The sequence below is a fragment of the Podarcis tiliguerta genome (genome assembly GCF_965153285.1).
Source record: "Podarcis tiliguerta genome assembly, chromosome: 4".
NCBI lineage: Eukaryota > Metazoa > Chordata > Lepidosauria > Squamata > Lacertidae > Podarcis > Podarcis tiliguerta.
This window is the reverse complement of record NC_139537.1, coordinates 17,555,603-17,561,771: the sequence shown is the minus strand read 5'-3', so window position 1 is coordinate 17,561,771 and position 6,169 is coordinate 17,555,603. Positions and strand designations below refer to the sequence as shown.

The 6,169-nt window shown below is 46.6% G+C and overlaps 1 long non-coding RNA gene across 1 annotated transcript; it reads left to right on the top strand.

The window, feature by feature from the left end:
* The first annotated feature begins 851 nt into the window (after positions 1–851).
* Positions 852–2,199, top strand: LOC310676569. Its single transcript, XR_014510621.1, has 2 exons — positions 852–1,065; positions 1,227–2,199. It is a non-coding gene; the product is annotated as an uncharacterized lncRNA (long non-coding RNA).
* Positions 2,200–6,169: the final 3,970 nt, after the last annotated feature.

Sequence of the window (6,169 nt, the reverse complement as noted above, 5' to 3'; positions counted from 1 at the left end):
AGAAGAAGAGGAGGAGGCGGCGGAGGAGGAGTTTGGATTTGATATCCCGCTTTATCACTACCCTAAGGAGTCTCAAAGCGGCTAACAATCTCCTTTCCCTTCCTCCCCCACAACAAACACTCTGAAGAAGAAGAAGAAGAAGAAGAAGAAGAAGAAGAAGAAGAGGAGGAGGAGGAGGAGGAGGAGGAGTTTGGATTTGATATCCCGCTTTCACTCCCTTTAAGGAGTCTCAAAGTGGCTAACATTCTCCTTTCCCTTCCTCCCCTACAACAAACACTCTGTGAAGTGAGTGGGGCTGAGAGACTTCAAAGAAGTGTGACTAGCCCAAGGTCACCCAGCAGCTGCATGTGGAGGAATGGAGACGCGAACCCAGTTCCCCAGATTACGAGACTACCACTCTTAACCACTACACCACACTGGCTCAAGCCATTGGTCCCTGTAGATCAGTCTTGTCTACCCAGACTGGTAGCATATCTCTAGTGCAAAACTGGGGGACCTTTCAGGCCTAGCAGACCAGATCTTTATATCCACCACCCTGTGCACCAACTTTGACCACTCACCTGTTGATATTGGCCTGTGGGAGTATGGGGAGACAGACATCAAACAGGACTAAACTCCCACATACACCCATCAGCAGATAAGATGAGGGATTCAATCCTGCTTCCTGTAAGGAAAACAGCCAGGTTCCTACCTGTCCCCATTCGACATTGCATTAGGACATCAGGTTTGGAGCAGGTGGGTGTAATTTGGGGAAAGCTACCTCAAAAGCCAAGTGCCTGGGGGAGGGGGGTCAGATTTGGTCCACTGTCCAGAGGTTCCCCACTCCTTTCCTAGTGTAGGAGATTGGTGTCATTGTCTCGTTGTTGAGCAACAGTGTGCAGAGCTTAGTGGAGTGGGAGGCCAGCCAACCAGAAGAGTCTCTGAAGTGTAGTTGCCTGGAAGCAGAGTCAGCATTCAAAGTCAGGTCCAGTCCTAGGGTCAGGCAAACAGCAATCCACATGCTCACACTGTCCAGGGGTCCGGGAATCCAATGATCAAGGGCCAAAACAAGCAGGAAGCAGCAAGGTAAGGTCAAGGACTACAAGCATTGATTCCAGCATTTGACTGCTGCTGGAAGCTCTGCATAAGAAGGCTGAAGCCCGCTGGTTATCATCAGCGCCTTCTTCTCTGTGTCCTTAAAGGCTCACCAGCTACAGTTGGAGTCACTCCCTCTTCTTCCCCTTCAGGCTGCTGTGCAGCAGGCGAATGACTCCATGACAAGAGGTCTCTCCCAGCCTATCTGAAAATGCCAGGGATTGAGCCTGCGACCAGCAAAGCAGATGCTGGACCACTGACCTTCAATCCTCCCCTAAGGGGCACCGCAGGGGCACCAATTCTATGGGGCTGAGGCTTCTACAACCCCCCAATGTCCACTGGGATGGGGACCACCACCCCCAATCTTGAGGGGGCAAAGGAGACCCGACTGGATGTCGCCCTGGGCCATCCAGCATTGGGAGATGATGCATGGACCAGCATGGCCTGGTGCACAAATGTAGCATTGGAGGAGGCCTGGCTGGCCTCTCCTGATGTGAGAGTCACCATGCATGTAACGTGCAATGCAATGCATGACATGACATGAACTGTACATGTGATCTCTCTCTCTCTCTCTCTCTTACACACACACACACACACACACACACAATTCTGGGTGCAACTCAGCACCTGTGGGGCACAGCACCTCCTAGCTTCTTCCATCTAGCATTGTGGCCCAGAGTCTATTATATGGTATTTCTCAAAGCACAAAAGAAGTGCAACATGGGTCACTAGGATGCCATTGAGTGGGTGCATAAAGATCAAGGAGTGTGATATGAACCTCTGAATGTGGCCTTAGAGGCATGCACACCAATTGTGCACAAAAGTATGATTTGTTCAAGCTACCTAACTTCTGTGAAGCTTCCATTCAAGGATGCGAACGTGGAAGAATAAATCAGTAGCAGCTCTCCACCATGACCTTGATACTACAAATCCTGACGATTTTCTACGAGTGTTCTGGGGAAACTACTCTCCGCTGCGCTGAATAGCTGGGCGATCTGTTATGCATTGGCAGAAAGCAGAATTGAATTCAGAGTGCCTGAACTGAATCGGATGTACTATAAGCAATTAAAATAACACAAATCAACATTCCCCGGCTTACCTGCCTGCCCATGGGGATTACATTCAGCATTTGACTTCTCCTTTTGATGTTTCGCCCTATTATACATGCCGAAGAATGGTGAACTTGTAACTGCTTAAATAGTGGCGGCGCTCAAGATAACTGGAATGAAGCATGAGCTCAGAGCAGTGTGCTGCTGAGCAGTTGCAGAGTAGGGCTGCTGTAGCTTAGTGGTACAACACAGGCTATACATACAGAAGGCTCTGGGTTCAATCCCTCCAATCTCCAGAATGGGCTGGGAAAGGTGGCTGCCCCCAATTCTAAAGCCCTTTGGGGGAGGATCACAGGAAGCAAATGATCTCGATCTCTCTCCTAGATCAGAGAGAGAACTCCAGCTTTGAAGAGGGAGAGCCCATGCCATGTCTTCCACCCCCCACCCCCATATTGCTGCTGTGGAAACTTCTGCGGAACTTGTCATGCTGATATCAGGTGAACTGGACGCGTGTGGTGCTGTGGGGCTACAGGGTGAGTTCCTGTTGCTCTGTCCCAGCTCCTGCCAACCTAGCAGTTCAAAAGCACACCAGTGCAAGTAGATAAATAGGTACCGCTGCGGTGGGAAGGTAAACGGCATTTCCGTGAGCTCTGGTTTCTGTCACAGTGTCCTGTTGCTCCAGAAGCAGTTTAGTCATGCTGGCCACATGACCCAGAAAGCTGTCTGTGGACAAATGCCGGCTCCTTCGGCCTGAAAGGTGAGATGAGCCCCGCAACCCCATAGTTGCCTTTGACTAGACTTAAACCATCCGGGGTCCTTTACCTTTTTTTACCTACTGATATCAGGGCTCCAGAAATGTGGGTGGCGCTTTGGGTTAAACCACTGAGCCTAGGGCTTGCTGATCTGAAGGTTGTCGGTTCGAATCCACGTGGTGGGGTGAGCTCCCATTGTTTGGTCCCTGCTCCTGCCAACCTAGCAGTTTGAAAGCACGTCAAAGTGCAAGTAGATAAATAGGTACCACTCCGGCAGGAAGGTAAACAGCATTGCTCCGGTTTGCCAGAAGTGGATTAGTCATGCTGGCCACATGACCCAGAAGCTGTACGCTGGCTCCCTTGGCCAATAAAGCGAAATGAGTTCCGCAACCCCAGAGTCATCCGCAACTGGACGTAATGGTCAGGGGTCCCTTTTCCTTTACCTACCAGGGCTCCAACAGTGGTGGGGCATGCTGAAGAGGGGGGCAGTGGAAGGCTTGGACTTGAAAGCATCACCTGATTTGGCAATTGGCTTAAACACCCAGAAAAAGACGGACTCGTTTTTGCCCTGTCTGCACCTTTAGTTTCCCCTCTCACACCCAGGCACAGCATTAGTGAACTTCACCATCGGTCCTTGCTAATATTCTACACCTGATACCCAGAGACTGCAGACTTTTTAATTACTCTGAGGATTGTTCCTCTGTGAGGGGAATAGGGGTCTCCTAACAACTCTCTGCACCTTTAACAAACTATGCTTCCCAGGGTCCACTGGGGAGGCATGATTGTTTAAGATAGCATGATACTGCTTTAAATGTAGGGTGCAGACAGGGAGCAATAAGGGTTTTCAGAATACAATGACTCATTCAAGCCAGGCAAAAGGACTCAAGGTGGCTGCTTAGCAAAAGCCAGTAAGGGATGTCCCCAAAGCCAGAAATAGAGACCTGGGAAGGGGGCTACATTTTGTCCATGGGTCTAAGATGCCGTTCATGTGGAGGAACATTTAATGCCCCGGCATCAGGTGTGGGAAAACAGAGAAACTGCTGTGACACTGGAAATAGACACCCACAGGAGGGAAAGGTATAGGACATGAAAGATAAAAATAAAAACCCAGAACCTGTGAAGCTCAGCTGTGAGTTGGATGAAATCCCTTCTCAGCCACACCGAGCCGCAGCTAACACTAGGTCCATAGCAACGTGCAGCATGGTTTAGATAGCAGTGAGGAGGGTTTGTGTGGGAAGATTATGAAGGGGATGGCAGGTGCCATGGAGGGCCAATTTATATAGCAGGCTCACTGCCTATTCTAGTTAGCAAACATAGTGCCCTCCAGCTATTATGAACTGGAACTCTCATCAGCCCCAGCCAGCGTGGTCAGTGATCGTGGATAATGAGAGTTTTCATTCAAAACATCTGGAAAGCACCACGATGACTGCCTCTGATATAAGCAAGGAACAGAGCAGAGGGCCTAGGGGTCATGGGAGCTTTGGCCCCACAATAAAATATTTGAGGGGTTAGGCCCCCACAAAGTTGATGGGCATTCAACAGTGTGTGTGTGTGTGCACTGTGTCATGTGATTGTTTTTTTGTTTTTTTGAAATGATATTTTATTAGTTTTACAATCAATAAACACACAATACGAACAAACAGATACAAAAAAGAAAAATACAAACAATACAACAACAAATTTATAAAATAGAGTGGGGAAAAATAAAAAGAAAAAGTTAAAATCAATCATTGTGTCTTTACATTAATTAGCTTTAACTTGGGTCTGCGACTTCCTCAAACCTTCCCACTCTGTATTCCAGATCTTATGTTCTGACAGTAAATTCTTTCCCTCTGGCTTATCTTTAGTTCAACTTAATCTTAATATCTTAACATAATTACATTTCCATATATCTTAAAACATTAGTCTTTCTTAATCCTTAAGTTTTTATGCTAGTATTCTTTTAAGTTCAATCTGATGTCATCAAACATTCATTATCTTATAGTGTTTCTGTAGATAATCTTTGAACTTCCTCCAGTCTTCCTTCACCGTCTCTTCTCCCTGGTCTCTGATTCTGCCAGTCATTTCTGCTAACTCCATATAGTCGATAACCTTCATCTGCCATTCTTCCAGCGTGGGTAATTCTTGTGTCTTCCAATGCTGTGCACTGTGTCATGTGATTGATTATGTGGGGCAGGGCTTACCTGGGCCCACAGATGAAGGGGAGACAGCAGAATGTCCAAAGAGAAGAGTAAGGCTCGCAACTGTCAGACAGTTCTCTCCTGTATAAGGATGAGGGAGAAATTAAATTCCATTCACATTTTAGCACAAACCTTCCCATTTTGCTCTTCCCAGAACAATACGCAAACAGAAACCCAGGTATCCTTTGAAATTCTTACTTCTCCAAACGTTATGGTACTGTTCTCCAATTATTATTATTTTTATTTTTAAGTTTCCAGAAATGCACGCATTAGGAGAAAGTACATGAGTGGGAAACACATATAAAAATAGCAGAGAAAGCTGCTTGTGAAAAGGTAGATAACAGATAAGAGGGTATACCAAAAAGTGTTCATTGAGAGAAAAGTGCAATAAAATGCTGGTGAATTTTCATGAGGACTGGTGGTGGTGTTTTTTAAACTGAAAGTCTACATGGAAATGCGGTGAACTGAAGATTGGGGGGAGGAATGAGAAATAGGGATAATTTTTAAAAAAAATCATCTGATCCTAGGCCTCAGCTACACAGCTGGAAATAAAATGTTTTAAATGTGTTGTAAAGTACAATATACAAATGTGACACTAGATGGCGATGGTGAGCTATGGCAAGTTTGATATATTTTTCAAAACTTTCTTGGGGGGAAGCATTTTCACAGCGTTTTTTAATGTGTGTGTAGATTCCACCCTACTCATTCACAGAGTTCATTCCGGGCCTTTTCCCCCACCTCCCATGGCCAGGAGAAATTGGGTCTGTTGGAGCAAGCAGGATTTTGCCTTCCATTCTGTGCCACAGCATGTAAGAAGCTTCTGGTAATGGGGAATATTCCAAAGTTTGATTCACCATCTGCACTTTGAAGAGTACAGTTCAGAAATCTTCCACCACCGTCTGTCTCCTCTTTTTGTATAATACATCAACAGGCTCAAAGACGTCCACCTTCCATGTTCCTTTGGGGCTTGAGATTACAAAGCACTACTGCTGATATGTTTCCTACGACCCCATTTAGCAAGTCATTTCTCCCCGTTCGGCGCCTTGAATCTTCATCTATAAAACAATCCCCTCCCATAATGACCTATCTTTGCTTATCTCCCCCTTCATGGATC